This window comes from Amblyomma mixtum, chromosome 5, assembly GCF_055824585.1.
Source record: "Amblyomma mixtum isolate Tamu chromosome 5, ASM5582458v1, whole genome shotgun sequence".
NCBI lineage: Eukaryota > Metazoa > Arthropoda > Arachnida > Ixodida > Ixodidae > Amblyomma > Amblyomma mixtum.
In genome coordinates this window covers 28,709,204-28,725,234 of record NC_143016.1, presented here as the reverse complement: position 1 = coordinate 28,725,234, position 16,031 = coordinate 28,709,204, and the positions used below count along the sequence as shown (strand labels likewise).

The following is a 16,031-nucleotide window of genomic DNA, read 5'->3' as shown; positions in this document are numbered from 1 at the left end:
GCCTAAATGCTACCGCATTAGTAAAATTTATTTTCCATCACGTTGAATTTAACTTTTCGCTGCTTTTATCATTACTGGCTTGTTTCTGGCTGTGCCAGCAGCGGAGCTTCCAGAAATGTTTTTCAAAAGGTTCCTGCTGAATATAGGGTGAACGTGGCCGTTGGGTAAGATAGTCGTCTCGTACATGATGAGCCTTTGAAGGTTTTCCTCTCAGCTGTGCCAGAGCGAAAGCATTAACTGGCTCACTGAGTATGGCGCGATTAAAATCGCGGGCCGCTGGGAGGAGCTTGGGGGGGAGGGGGGGGGGGGGGGGGAGGGGGGGGTAGCGGGGCGTCGTCCAAATTGCCGCAGCTCCCTGATTGCACCGTACCGTTGCCTCTCGCGGCGCCGTACTGTTTCCCCATCCGCGCGGCCACTGCGCTCTTCTGCGGCGTTCACTGGATGCCCGAAAATAACGCACTTGGCGCCGGAGACCTTCACGCTCCGATGGAACTCCTCTCCCGATCCCTCCTCCCCCTGCGCGGTGATTTCTCCTCTCCGCCATCTGCCTCGGCCGCCCTCCGGTTCGGCGCGGAGAGGAGGCCTGCGCAAGCGGGCATGTGGCGCGAAGAATCGAGTACCAGGATTGCGTCCTCGTCGCGCCGCTTGCTCGCCGGCGTGCTGTCTCATTGCTGGCCGACCTCGGACCCTGGGCTCCGTATGGGTGCTTGGCGGCGTTTGCGACACGGGGCTCCCTTCCCGCTTGTGCGCGCACGCACCTGGCCCTGTCACTCCCAAGGTCGGGGCCGCACTGTTGGTCCGGCCCCTTGTCGTCGTATACGTCGCTTCTGGAAGCCCTTTTACTCGCGCGGCTGTGATGCGTAACTTCTCTTGGCTGCGGTGTGTTTGGCCCGGGGCCGCGAACTGTGCGCGCCGGGGCAATTATGAGGACGGGAATAACGGAAGAGCCTGCGCCTGCTTTTGTCATTTTTAGAGGGACCTCTCACGGGGTCATATGACAGGCTGTGGGCCAGGTCGGCCTAACGAGTCCAAGGACAACACCTATATGAGTATTTTTTTTTTCTGTCCCTGTTTTGCAGGCCAGGCGCCGTTGTAGAGTGCAGGTGATTGAGAGCAGCGGTCGCCAGCTGCGTACGCTGATACACCGCTGAACGCGACCGCCGCCCACGGGCGAGAAAAGCGCGTATGTCCCTTTTTAATCAACGGAGAAACCGGAAGGAGTGCATGGTGCAGATAGGATTCGAGAGCCGGCAAATCTTCACGCATAATCTCCAGTAATCATGCTTAAGACATTACTATACGTGGTCATCTTTGGTTATAGGCGCGAAAAAAGACAGAACACAAGGCAGAAAGACGGGACGAAGCGTCACTCACAACTGAGTTATTCGAAGACAGCATGCATAAATATATACCGTCTTACGTGCAAGGAATACTATCATCTTCAAAGTTTATAGAACGGGTGAAAAAATTGTTCTCAGCCTTTTACAAAGATATGGATGTGTCGGATGCACATGCTTCTTTTTATCTTCCAATTTTGCAGGCCTTATATGCTTTTTCAGGACCTTATATGTTTAGCCATATTTGGGCCTTCTTTCGTGTTCCCTATAACCAAAGATGAACAGTTACCGACTTGCCTAGCAAAGCCCTTCTTTTAAGTTTATACTATACGTGGATCACGACGTGGTATTCACCAACGGCCGCGCTGTATAATGCATAATTTAATTTTTATCGTGCTGTTTAGGCTTCAGTCCCTACAGCGCTCGGACGTCAGAGGTCAGTATAGGTCATTGTGAGGCATGAAAAACTGCAGTGTAATCGCTGCCTCGTGACTCGTTGCCAGTTCGGCTGTTTTGCAGGCTGGCTGTGGCGCCGTAGCGAATTTAAACGAGAAACATCGAAAATGTCCCAGTTTTTGTCGTGCTTCGCGTGACCTGTACGGACCCTCGATGTCACTGCCACTGTTGAAACCGAAACCGAAAAGCGATTCAATTGTAAATTATTTAGCGGCTGCAAGCGAATACCACGTGGTAATCCATTGTATACTAATGCCGTATACGCATCATTGCGAGGACGAAAACAGGGAACCGAAAATTTGGTTCTCTAGTCCCTTAAGCGGCTGCATGCAAACGGGAGAAGGCAGCGCAGGCGACTGAAGACGCTGAGATGAAGATGCTGACGGCGAGTAGCGGCCGCCCTGAACACTTGCACAAGACGTGTTCAGGGAAGTGTGCGGCTGTAGGATGCATCTATGACCTGTCCTGCTGCGCCGGTCCTGCAGATATTTTGCATTTCTTTTTGCACGCATACGCTGATTGAAAATCACTGGAGAACGTCCAAACACATCTGACCTCAACATATCTTGCTCTAAAAATCCTAGTGCCTGACAGGCCGAAAGTGGGAGAATATAGTTATCCAAATTAGGGCGTTAGAAAAAATAATACACATTTCATAGGTTGTTAGAAAAAAATAAAACGCATTTCGTGATGTGCGGTCCGTGTTGTCGTGCCACCGCTCGCGTAAAAAAACAAAGAAAATTGGAAGACGTAACAATGCCCGAGGGACATATTATCGGTCGCCTTGCGGCTTTGTGCAGTGTTTTGTGAGCGTTCCGCGTGTTTTTTTTTGTTGATGAATATTTCTTTTTATTGCGTGTGTTTTCTATCACACCTGGTCGGGGTCGCCTCGCGAACTTTCGCCAGTTGTCGGAACTGCGTCCTCGCGCAGTGCGCAGCCGCTTTCCGCGCGTCGGGTGACAGTGCGGTCGCGAGTTCCGAGTAACAGCGGTTAATTATTAACCGTGCGGCGATTTCTTGGAGTGCCTCTCTCCCCCTTCTGGCAAGCACGCGGGCGGCCCTCTTATGAAGACGGATGGTCGTCGGTTTCGGCGGACGTGCGTGGCTCGCGTGTCGCAGCTCAAAAGGGCGTCGGCTCGTTTGCGCACCCCCCCCCCCCCCCCCCCCTCTTCCTTTTCAACGTATACGACGCCGCGGGTGCTTTCGCTCTGCGACGCCGAGACAGACCGTTCATTCTCACCGTCTTCGTTGCCGAAAACCTGGGCCTGCCGCGGCTCGCATCGCAGTGGGGGGGGGCGAAGTGTGAAAACGCCCGTTTGCTGCGCGATGTCAGTGCACGTTCAAGCAACAATACGCTGTTTCTACCTCTAGGCGAGCTAAAGGCACAAATCCCATGCTCGTGGGCTGCGGTCTACACTGCACCATCAAGATGTTGTAGCGACGGATCGGATGTCGGTTCGAAGGAGTAGCACAGTGCTACTCACGCGCTACTCATCCTGTACTATAATGACTGATGTTAACTGGAAAAAATGCTCTGTGGTTCTTTCTTCTTTATGTGTGTTTTTCGAGCGGCATTCAAGTAGTAAAGTGTCGCAGTCTTAAGGGGACCCTCTTGCTTCAGGGTTCGGCCATCGTCAAGTATTTGCTTCGCGCGATTTCCGAGCCCCTATATGTGGTTGGTTGGTTGGTTTACAGGGGTTTAACGTCCCAAAGCGACTCAGGCTATGAGGGACGCCGTAGTGAAGGGCTCCGGAATATACCGGGGTGTCCAAGCTAATTGTAACCAAACTTTAAAAAAAGACGAAGTGTCCTAGTCCAGTGAAACCAACTGAGAGTTGTTCATAGTCGCGTGGCCTAGTCTTGAGTGTATTTTTCGCTCTTCAATGTTAATTCAGTAGTTAAGTTTAATTAGCTAACTTTTTAATTATTGACTTCAGGGAGAAAGTGTCAATGAAACAGTTTTAGATCGCCTCGAAAAACCGCTAGTAGTGCTGTTGCCGTCAAGTTACGATTTACGTAGCTTCATTTATTGGCCTTAAAAGAAAGTTATCACGTGACCACCTGCTCGCTCACTTCTCTGCCCCAATGTGCACCCAAAGTCTCATGGAGGAGGAGGACTTCAGAAAAAATGGATTTTATTCTTTAATGCGCGTCTTGGGACGTTGAAGTGGCACAGTTGTCACGTGGAAGCTTTTTCTTATTGTGCGGGTTATGTTAAAGGCCGGTAAAAAAACTACTTTACGTAAATATTACTTTGCTGCAAATGTCTCAGTAAGCTGTTTCTCTACGTCATCTACAACTTTTCCATTTACACTTTGTTCCTCAGGTCAATAATTAAAAAATAGTTAATTAAGCTTAACTAATTAGTCAACCTTGAAGAATGAAAAAAAAATACTGCAGACTAGGTCACGCGACTCTAAACAACCCTCATTTGGTTTCAGACGGCTAGGACATCCCGTGTTTTTTAAAAGCTTGGTTACATTAGCTGGGACACCTAGTACATGTAGGTGCACACATATGTAGAAGAAAGAGTATATGTAGGTGCGCACATACGTTGTTCACTTTTTGGAGGAAGTCGCGCGCTTTCTTTCTGGGCGTGCCTCTTCGATGCACTTAGCATCCCCCTTGGGTTGCTGCTGGCGGTGATGCCGTCGGAAAGAAGTGCTGTCCGTGTTGGTTTGTGCGCCATCGCTTATTTATGTGCGCGCCTTCGGCGACAAGGGCAGTCGTGCGCGCTGCGAGCTTGGAACGAGGAGGGAACGAAGATGAGAGTAGAACACAGCGGCCAAGCGCACGCGCTGCGGATGAAAAGAAGAAAACGAGGCTCGGGCTTTTGGAAAGGCGGCGAGAAGCCCGAGGCCGAGTTCTCGAATCGATAGGCTGGCTCTCGGAAAAAAGGGCCCGCTCAGTTTCGCTCTGCTTGTTTTTCTTTTCAATCGTTCTCTCTCTTTCTTCTTTTTTCTCTACTTTTTGTTTTCGTCCCCCCCCCCCCCCCCCCCCCCCCCCCCCCCCCCCCCCCCCCCCCCCCCCCCCCTCTGTCTCGCTTGCGGATAACGCTGTCTCGCCCGGCTGCGTAACTTCCGTTTCATATTTTACATTCTTTTGCCCTGTTTTTTTTTTTAAATATTGGTGAGTAATACTTGCTCTGTGTGTCTGATGTATGAATGTGTGTATTCATTCTTTTTATTTTTTTTTAATGCCGATCGTTGCTATTCCTGTTGCTGCTTCTCTGCTGACTCAGGCCAGCATAAGAGAGTCGTTTCTTACCGTTGCTGCTGGTACAGGCTTAATTTTTATTCTCTCAGCTTTTTCCTTCCGTTTTCTGTCGCAAGTCATACTGCTGCACTTTCGCGCTGTCAGTGTTTGGGGCGTTTTCTCGCAGTTCCTTTGACGCAGCAAGTTTGGTTTGTCGCCCTGAGATCCCGCAACCAGAAAATCTTCTCACTTAAACTTTTTTTTTACCTTTTCGTTTCAGTTTGCCAGTCGAAGAGCTCGACTTCTTGGTAGGGAAAGAAAGGCTGATATGTGTTTAGCAGCGACTTCTGGAATTCGAAGTAGTCGCAACTAGAAGTGCAGAAAAAAAAAAAGAAACGAGGGAAAAAAAAAATCACCCTGACCGGACAGTCTTGGAACAAGCTGTGATAGGGGATAGTGGCGCAATGAGTTTTTTCTTCTTCTTCTTCTCTCTCTCTCTCTCTCTCTCTGTAGAGTTGTATCAGCTTAACAGTAAAGCACACTGAACCGACACAGGGACGCCGCGCAGCGAAATGCCCTGTTTCCGGTTTCTTCCGAGGCTGGGTATTAAAAAGAGAAAGAGGAGTGGGGAAACTAAAAACTGTGGCTTTAAACTTCTTGCGCCTAGATACTCGGCCGCCTATACTCAGTCTCTTCTTACACTGTTTTGCTTGTACATGGCTTCACACTCTTCGGCACTTATCTTAATCGCCCGTTTGCGTCTTCCGTTTTTCAGTTTCGCTTTCCACTGTGTAGCGGCGGCGCATTGCTTCGTGTCTTTGTTTCTTCTCTTTTTGTGTATGTGTGTGTGGGTTTCTGCAACACTGCTTGCCACATTGTAGCGTTTGACGTCACACTTCTGCAGGGGCAGTGTTCGGTTAGGGCGGTTGAGTATAGCGCCTATAGTGCTGGGTGCGCGTTTGACCGCCTCCTGGCGGCGCCTCTGCGTGCGCAGTGCACGAATTTCGCAATAGATGGCGTCACGTTTCCGAGCAAGCCAGCCGTTGAACCCCGCGTTCTGCTTCAGGGGGCGCCGGGCCCTCTGGGAGTCGTTGCGGCGGATGTCTGTGTCATGCTTGCCCTCGTTGCTTTTTCCGCGCATTATTTTCTTTATTGTGACCAACAAATGAGTAGCAGCCGCGGGCCAGCGAGCGCATCGCTAGGCCAAAGTCTCTGCCCGCAGTCCGTGACACGTTCGCAACTGTATAGGATAGGGAGACGCAGGTAGCCAAGCAGGAGCGTCATTATTGTGTACTTAGCGGAGGAGTCCTTGGCAGAAAAACAAAAGCCTTTCCGACCCGCGGAACCTTCCCAAGCGTGTCGGTGGAACGTGATCCGTTGCAGTGTGTCCGGTGCGGGATGAGCACCTCTTTTATTGCATGCTTCGCCGGGATCTACGTGTAGCCGCATGTCGTCCACAAACAGTGCGCTGGTCGCTAGGCTTGGAGGGCGTTCCAACGAATCTGAGTGCGACTTGGCGCCCTCGAAAGAGAGAATAGGGGACAGGTCTGTCGCGGGCGTTTGTTTTGCGCATCTGCTTACAGAAAATAAACGCGCTACGCAGGCAGGAAAGACAATTTGACAGCACGTTTGCGTCCTGTTTTTATGTTGCGGCTTTTACCTCCTGCACAAATTCGGCAGTGATGCGCCGTTCTTTCTCGGTACTTGTCACAGTTCATAAATTATGTGCGCGAGGCTGACATTTAAAGCAGCTCTGATCGCGCCAGTGTAGGTCAGGCGCCCTTTCCGTCCTTTCGACCAGTTTTCAATAAATCATACGGTATATGACATGTTATATGCTCATCCTATGTATCATAGAGAAGAAGCCTTGCCTCAGTTAGGCGCCTAATATCGGTTGACCTTGATTTCTCGTTTTCAACCTCAGGCGTTCAGCTGTCCTTGTAAAGCGTGCTCTGCCCGCTTTGCTCTCGTGCATAGCGGCAGAGCCTTCACCCGCGATGCACGGAGAGATGGCGTTCTATTTTGCGGATCACTTATACTCAGCCTGCCTTAATGCTCCATTTGTATATAAAATAATGAAGCTTTGCTGCTCTTTGAGTTCGGACAACCTTTCGTAGACCGCAGCATTTTCTGCGGTGTAGCCGCCGTGCTGGCTCAATGGTTATGGTGCTCGGCTGCTGACCCGAAAGACGCGGGTTCGATCCCGGCCGCGGTGGTTGCATTTCGATCGAGGTGAAGTGCTAGAGGCTGGTGTACTGTGCGATGTCAGTGCATCTTAAAGAACCCCAGGTGCTCGAAATTATCAGGAGCCTACCACTATGGCGTCGCTCGTAGCCTGAGTCGCTTTGGGACGTTAAACCCTATAAATCAAACCAAGCCATTTTCTGCTATGGCCATTTAGAAAAGACCGCAGTTACGTTTTGTTTCGTCCCCCTTAGCTGCAATTCTGTTTCCCCAACGTTTGAATAGCTCTTCGGCACCTGTACATGAAAACGATTGACCCGCTTGTAAAGGGTCTTACAGGTGAATACTGTTTAGAACGGGTTAGGAATTTGAAGGCGATGTTGACATAATTTGCAAACGCGCGTATTGTTCCCAAGTTATTTTGTGATCGATATTCGAACGTTCAGCAGAGCACGCTGTTGGGCGATTCGGCCATATGGCATTAAGAAAGGAACTGCGAAAAACAAACATGGTCGAGAAGGGTAGAGGGCAGGCGCAGATTCGATACTGGTTTTATTCAGAAGTACCCGCATTTTATGCCTTCTTATCTGCTTTCTTTCCAGTCTGAATGATGGATCGACAATCATCCCCTTTTCTTTCGTATGAAAAAAAAAAAAAAAAGCCTCGGCAAGTTCACCTGCCACCTGGTCACGACATCCCCTCAAAAATTTTGTCCTAGTCAGCAATGGCTGGCGTAGCTTGTTACGCGTAGACTTAGGGCATGTGCTTCAGTGCAGGGGCAGGTGTACTGTCCTTTATCCTTCATGTTTATTTTGCGCATTTCGTTTCTTAATGATTCGAATGCCCATTGCCTTTCACTGAAAGAGCACTTTCAGTGATTGCGTCGAGTCTCATTTTCCTTGTAGAGTTGGGCACATCTTCGAGAACTTGAGGATGGGAAACGGTGTTTTGGTTGCGCCACTGGGCAGGATGTTCTTATCAGTGGAGACACGTCCCTGTTCTACTGCCCGCAGCTTTTCTCGCCGTAAGAGCTGTTCGAAATGCTTCGTGAAATGATGGGTCAACCTTCTTTGGCTGCTTGGACGGGAAAAGCGTCACCGTTCAGGGAAGAAATGTAACATCGTCGTTTATGTCACTTGTAAAGATTTGATGGCCGAGCGCTTGGTTTTTGTGTAAGAAGCGTTCTTTATAGCCGTTGCGCTCTTGCTGTCATCGCCAGGGCTCGAAGGCCGGGAGCTGTCACGTTATTCGAAGCGTGCGTAGTATCTGGAATTGCAACTATTCACAACTATTCACGAGCAGTTGAAATATTGGCACAAAGACGCCTTAGAGACAGAAAGACGCCTTAGAGACAGAAAGATGCCTTAAACACAGAAAGATGCTCACACAGAAAGATACCGCACATAGAGGTGCCACACCGCGGGAAGCTGTCTGTTCCACATGCGCCGTGTCTTCCATCATACTCAAATCATGAATCCCATTTGGTGAGTAACCCTGAGAACTACTGCACCGATCTGCATGCTACAAAGGCTTATGTCGTCACACTGGTATACTGGCATCTTTAAACTGCTTGAAGAATTCTGATATTTTACGCGACCGAGTCTCTTTTACGTGCTATGCGTGAAGTATTTTGTAAATTTGTTTTAAGACTCCAGTATTTATTCGCTAGAAATTCTGTCACAACTCGCTCCTGAACACGCTCACTGCGGCAGCGATTTTCGGGGATCTAATCCCCGTGCGTCATGGCCCATCGGTGGGCCACCCTTAGATTTTCTTGGGTGCAGCGTGACCGACCAGTGACCCTCCGTTGAAGTGAACTTATTGAAACCGACAACAGATCCTGGCACTTTTGCAGGCGTTATTGTACAGGATTTTTTTTATTGGTCTTCGCTGTTTACAAATGCTACTAATTTCTCCTGTTGTCTTGTTTTCTGCACTCCACCACGTCTATGAAGCAGGGGGAGACCGGTGAGAGGAGTTGGCCGCGATCACCACCTTAGGTTACCCGCTAAAGGAAACAGTAACTGTTAAGAGTCCAGTCTCAAGCTTTATTAAGTCACAATGCGCTTCTTGATGGAAGCAAAGGGAACGGGCACATGAATAATGAGCATCTCATACGCGGATTTTAGAATTCAAGTTAGAGTCAGCGCAACATGGCTGTCTCATCTGCTCCCAAATTGGCCGATCCATTGTGTACGTTTACAACCTAATCTCGTGAACCGAGAAAAAAAAAAGATTTTTTTATCTTTTAACGTCGCCTAGGTAGGTAGCCCAGCGGATCTGAGTCGCCAATGTGCGATTAAGGTGGGCAACTGCAGTGGTGGTAGTATGCGACGAGCTTAAAGGGGTCTAATTTGTCAGACTTGACGGTAAAGCTTGCGAAATCTTTTTGGACTAGCATTTGAAATGGTGACGTAATCGCCGATTGACACGACGTCTTTCGGGCTTCTCCGCAGCGCACTGCGTCGAATGGGGGGCACATGACGACTTTCTGTGGTGTCCGTACATTTCCAACACAAAAGCACTTGCCTTGAAGGAAAAAAAAAAAAAAGAATACCGCCGGAGGCCAAGCCCTCGGAACGTCGTTCGGCGGCATCCGACGACGCGCGGCAGAGTTTGGACGAAGACGGAGGAAATTTTCCATCTTCCAAATCTACCTATGCGTGATGTCATCACCGAGCTTCTCCGCACTTTTTCGACGCTATAAGGAGAAGCATGAGCTGTAATCGGTGATTGCATCATGGTTTGAAAAGCTAGCGAAAAAAAAAAAAAAAACTTTGCATGCTTTTCCTACAGCCTGTATTAGTTTTAATCCTTGAATTTCGCGGAATTCACGAAAAGTGGTGTAATTGCCCCTGTAAGATGACCGGTACTGCGTAACTAATCGCTGATGCAACGGCGCTTTGAGGAAGGCGTAATCTAAGACAGCGCTCTATTTGAGTCCCAGCACAAAGACGGGCGCGAAGAAGTAATGTTCAGAAGAGCGGAAGAGGAGACGCGGGATGGAATCTCTTCTTTTCGTTCCATTAGTGTTCCGCTACAGCCTAAGCAAGCAGCAGCGGCGTCTATGTCGTACAGCCTCTGTCAAAAGTTTAGCGACCAGAGGACGGTTTGGTTTTATGCCGTGTAGGGGAGCCCTTGTAGCATCTGTGGAACGGAGGGGGCAGGGAGTTCCTCTTACGTGTAAGTCATTTGGAACGCTGGTGACGCAAAACGTGCCACGCGACGTGGCCCAAAAGCAACCCCCCCCCCCCCCCCCCCTCCCCCCGGCCTTTAAACTTTTGGCGAAATGTGTACATTAACGGGAGTAATTTACCGAGCCAATTTGTAGTGTCGACAGCCGGGAAAACTATCTAATTTTCCTGCTAACCGTTAAAATTCCCTGAGAACTTCTCTGAAGATTCCCTCTTCCCTTGAGACCCAGTTTTGTTTGTTTGTTTACGGGGTTTAACGTCCCAAAGCGACTAAGGCTATGAGAGACGCCGTAGTGGAGGGCTCCGGAAATTTCGACCACCTGGGGTTCTTTAACGTGCACTGACATCGCACAGTACACGGGCCTCGAATTTCTCCTCCAAAGAAATTCAACCGCCGCGGCCGGGATCGAACCCGCGTCTTTCGGGACAGCAGCCGAGCACCATAGCCACTGAGCCACCGCAGCGGCGAGACCCAGTTTAGGACTGAAAGGAAAACCTTAAGTAGAACATCACACTGTTGGCGGAGCTGAGTGGGTTTTTTTTTTTTTTACATCTGCTTTTACAAAGTTGTGTTGTAGGCTGTTTGTTTCGGCACTGGCTTTCTTTCATGTGCCAAGCCCAGACGTTGAGGTCGCGCTTCGGGGTCGTTCCGCCGCAGCGCGAAGCCGTTCATTCGTGCCGCGCTGTTTGGGCTTCTTTCGTCGGCGTAGCCAGTGTTCACGTGCGGGCGCGTTCCCGGAAAGCTGTCATACCTTGCGGCGCATATCCTCTTTCTGTTTTGTTTTTTGTCCTCTTCGTTATTCAGTGCGAAGTGTATTTGCTTCTCCGCCGCTGCCTTTATATCGGCGGTATCCGCGCGTTTCCTGACGCGTGGTACGCAGACTGTAAAGCCGTGTTTGATCGATGCGCTCTGTTTGTGGGGATGCCTCTCCTGCCGTTCGCTGTGCGGGCGTGGGAACGGTTGATGCCGCGGCCAGATGCAGCAGCTTGAGAACTCGAAATACGGCCGGCGAATGGGGCATTTTGACTCTCCGCTTTTGCTCTGCAGGTCTCTTTGAAAGGGGCTATAGGTTAGTCCGTGACAGCGCGTTGCAAAGCGAGCTTCTTTCGCTGTCCTTTTTTTTTTTTTTATGGCTTTGGTTTTAGAAGCGTCCAAACCTTTGCAAGGCGATATCTTGTCTGCTAGCAGCGCCGCCAATCAGCGACAGTCTGATTGAGTGGAGTGGCTGGAGCGTGAGTGTTGTTGCTGAATAGAAAATATTTTGCTGAGGTGTCAAAGGTGAATAACTTCAGCTGGGGACGTGTTTTACGACCCTTAAAAGTCCATCAGCGGGATGGCGTTCGGAGCCTCGCGGGGCGTGCCACACGTGCGTTCACCAGTGCGTGCTTTCTCTAAAATGTTCCGGGCCCGACTATAGGGAAGCTTACTTCCGTTTATCTTTTCTGAGGCAGTTTTACACGCGTGGATTTTCTTGTTTCACAACCCGCTGCCTGAGTTAAGTAAAAAAACAGCACTTGAAATAACAAAAAACTAGTTAGTAGCTCAGTTTAGTTTTCAACAATTCATTTTTGTTTTAGAATCTCGTAACTTTCAGCGGTCTCCATGGGTTAGGTGTTTAGAAACCATTCGACGTGTGCTGTCTTTTTTTTTTTTAATTATTTCTGAATGCATAGCCAAATTGAGTGACATGCAGTCACGCAGTCAAATGCAGTCACGCATCGTCTAAAACTCGCGTTGTGGCAGCATGATACTTGTGTCAGTAATTTGCCTTAATTAGTGCAAATATAAGTTTTACTTTAAGCATACTGGAATCGATTTTTTTTTCGCCGTTTAGATAAACGACGGGTTTATAAATGCACAAGCTCGTTAAATATTTTCCTGTCTCTTACAGTTCCGCGTACTGAAAGTTTAGATGGGAATTGCTTGTTCAGTCTGCGGTCACGGTCCAGCCTTTCTTTTCGATCCACCAGACATCGTATTTGTGGTATCATTATACGAGAACCCTAAACGTAAATCTACTAGCTCGCGGTTACTGTTTGTCTTCGTCCCTAGTCAGGTTTACAAGCAAGACACTCGATTGCAGCTTGATTTCGGGGGCCTGGCGGCCATTGAATCGCTTTTAGCTCGCGCTCTCTTCACTCGGGTGCACAGCGTGTTCACATTTATTCGCCGGAGCTTCGCCTTTGCAACGGCGGGGTCGCTTGTTTCGTTTTTCCGTGCCTGGGTTACGGTTTTTATCTCGAGAGGACAGTTTCCGTAAACTCGCTCTCATTCTCTAAAGGCGTTCCATGGCCGTGCCGTTTTTTTCTCTTATCTTTTAATGTCATCTGAATAAAAGCCTCATAGGGGAAAGAAAAAAAAATGTGTCCGCGGTCATAAAATTCGCCCACTCCCGCGGCGGTGGTTCAGTGGTTATGGCGCTCGGCTACTGACCCGAAAGACGCGGGTTCGATCCTGGCCGCGGTGGTCGAATTTCTATTGAGGCGAAATTCCTGAGGCCGGTGTACTGTGCGATGTCAGTGCACGTTAAAGGATCCCAGGTGCTCTAAATTTCCGGAGCCCTTCACTACGGCTTCTCTCATAGCCTGAGTCGCTTTGGGACGTTAAACCCCCGTAAACCTATAAAGTTCGCCCATGGGCTGGGAGGAACCAACGTCACCAGAACGGAAGTGACGTCATTTCTAGTAAAAGCAGTAGCTTCTAGTGCTGTCGCATTGCCAACACATGAGGTAATTAGGTGTCCCTTGCGATTTTTTTTTTTCGCGCGGGTCTTCTTTTTCTACTTATCGTAGTGCAGGCATGGCTTTCCTCAGGTGTGACTGGAGCCTGTCGTTGTAGAGCTATTAGGACGAGAAAAGTCAGCATGCCGTTTGGCAAACAAAGATGAACCGACCTCATAATTCCATTTTACCTTGTGTGGCATGGACGTATGTGGGCGTACTCATTGCTCTGTGTTACTCGCCGCGGTGGCTCAGTGGTTACGGCACTCGGCTGCTGGCCCGAAAGACGCGGGTTCGATCCCGGCTGCGGCGGCTGAATTTCGATGGAGGCGAAATTATAAAGACCCGTGTACTGTGCGATGTCAGTGTACGTTAAAGAACCCCAGGTGGTCGAAATTTCCGGAGCCCTTCACGACGGCGTCCCTCATAGCCTCAGTCGCTTTGGGACGTTAAACCCAAATAAACCAAATAAACCAATCATTGCTCTGTGTTCGTTTTTCGCGGAGGCAGAGCAGCCTGATGTTCGGTGTATTTGCGGCGCGTAACGTGAGGTCGGTTCCTTAATAACTGTGCTGAAGACAACTTCGGAGCCTAAAAATGGTGTCGACATTCATTTCATCAGTTTCTACCTTGGAAGTCTTTTCCGTTTCCGTCCGTGGGCATGGGGCTTACTCAGACAATTAGGGCTGAGACTGATTCAGTGGCCTGCGGTCACTCGCGAAGCTAACTATAGTTTTGGCGCCGAGGTAAAAGCCAGTTTTTTTCTTTTCGTTGTTACATTGCGGTCCGTGGCTTCCACCGTCCTTGGCCGAAAAAGTGCGGTGCGCCTCACGACGTGCACTTACGGACGTCACTAAAATGCCCTTACGTTGGCGGCACGCCTATTTCAATGACCACTCTGAATGGAGCAGCAGAACATGATCTTTTTCATGCATAGCGGGGGAAGCGTTTTGTAATCTTCTGCATATCGCTTATTGCGTCTCAGTCTCGGGGTGACCAAGTAGCTTGGGAGCGGGAAAGCGCACTGTACGAATTCAGCGTTGTTTCGGTCTATCTCCCTGCTGTACGCGGTCGCTTTCTCTCTCGAGCCATTCGCTGGGCTACCGCGGGTGGCAGCCGTCGTATACTGCGCACTCTTTTGTCCCCGATTCTGCCTTTACACATCCCTCTTTTTCTCTCTCTCTCCTCGCAATGCGACTCGGGCCTCCTGTCGGTTTAGACACGGCTCCCCGTTGGTACGTTTTCTCCGTGGAGAGCGCTTAGCACGCTCTTGCTCTGTTCGTGGCGTTGTTTTCTGGCCGAGGCACGTCGCGCGCGCAATTGGTCCGCGGGCCACCGCCCGTTTGTTTATTCATGTCGAAGCAAACTGCTGCCGCGGGCTGCGCGCGGCCTGGCTGGCGGCCGCTGCTGCTGCTGCTGCTACAGTGTTCTCCACCCCCGCCTTCGGCCGCTGGCGAGCTCGGGCTTGGAAGCGTGAGCATCTCCGCCCGCTGCTGCGCCAACGCCGCTGGAGGAGGAGGAGGAGGAAAGCGGCCTCGCGTGTCAATCGAAGCAAAGACGTTGCTGTAGCCGCCGCCGCTGCGCCACCGCCGCGATCTCGGCGGCGCCCCCCTCTCCCCCCTGTGGGCACGCCGATGGTTGTGCCCTGGCCCCCTGGCTGTGCTATTTGTGCTGCGTCGTCTGTGCGTGTGCAGTACACGGGGGCTGCGCCGTGCTTCGGTGCAGAGTGCGCGCGAGCATATGTGCTCGTGCTGCACTCGGGCTGCGCGGAACGTGCACCGGTGCCGGCCAGTTCGGCGTCCGTTAGTGAAACTGCGATCGTCAGAGGACCGCCTGCGAATAGGGTCCTGCGAGAGGTCGAGCTTGGACATTACTGTGGGACTCCTCTTGTTGTCGGTTTCTTTTTCGCGCTGTGGTATCCCCACCCGTGTTTCTAATGCTTTAATGTCGCGCTCCGCATAATTGTAGCGAAAGTACTGTGTCTCATCCGACGGTATCCTTGACCTTGCCTGTTTTCGTGAAGAATTTGTGCTTTGGTGGACGTAGTCAACGGTTAACCTCCGTTTTTTGGTCGTTCCTCGGTTCACTTGAAAACATCCAGCGTTCAACGCTTGTGTGTCGAGTCAAAAAGGAGCACAACTCAAGAGCTGATTTTTCTTGAAACCGTGAAAAAAAGAGAACTGCGGAAACGCACACCGCCGAACACCGACCTTCTTCCTTTCTCGGACGCCTGTCTTGGCCCGCCTCTGCTCGACTTTATGTTCGCCTCGTGCGTCTGCGCTCTCATCGTTCCGTGTTCCAGCTCTACTGTTGTGACTAAAGCTTAGTATTTCATCCTCGACATTAGGTCTTCCATTGTGTGCTCTCAGTCTTCCCGACTTTTCGTCGCATTGAAACGCTTACCGTGGCAACACGGAGCGCGTAGTCTCGTGACTCTTTCCTAATCGAGGACTTTCAATGAGGCTGTGGCAGTGACCTTGACGATTATGAGCACAACCTATGTTCGTGCAGGGCTTTCTTCTCTGGGCGCATCAGACGTTCACTGGGACGGACAGTGCACGCACCCACCACTGACGACAGCAGCAAGAGGCAAAGCAAGACTTATTGTCTGCAAATGTCAGCTGAGTTTTTAACACCTGCGGTATAATTTCGTTTAGGGTAGCTGCGTTAACTTCTGGATCTTGGTTAATGCCGAAACCCCTTTTCGTTTATTTTTTTTTTCTTTTTGTCTCGGAAAGAAGAAACTTGCGAGCCCCAGATCGCGGGCAGTGTTTTCTTATCTGCTTGTGTGCGTGTTTACGTTCTGTCGGGTAGCGTTATCTGCGTTGTTCGTGGTTCGCCCGTCGTGCGGGCGCTGTTTGCTGGTCACTGATTATTCAACATAGTGCGGGCGCTGTAGTAACTTCCAAGTAGTTTCATCAATGTTTACGGTCTCACTTCTCCA

General features: G+C 50.2%; 1 protein-coding gene across 4 annotated transcripts in view; it reads left to right on the top strand.

Moving 5' to 3' along the window:
- Ca-beta (Calcium channel protein beta subunit) overlaps window positions 1-16,031 on the top strand; it is a 119,617-nt gene that overhangs the window by 54,014 nt on the left and 49,572 nt on the right. The window lies entirely within an intron of this gene.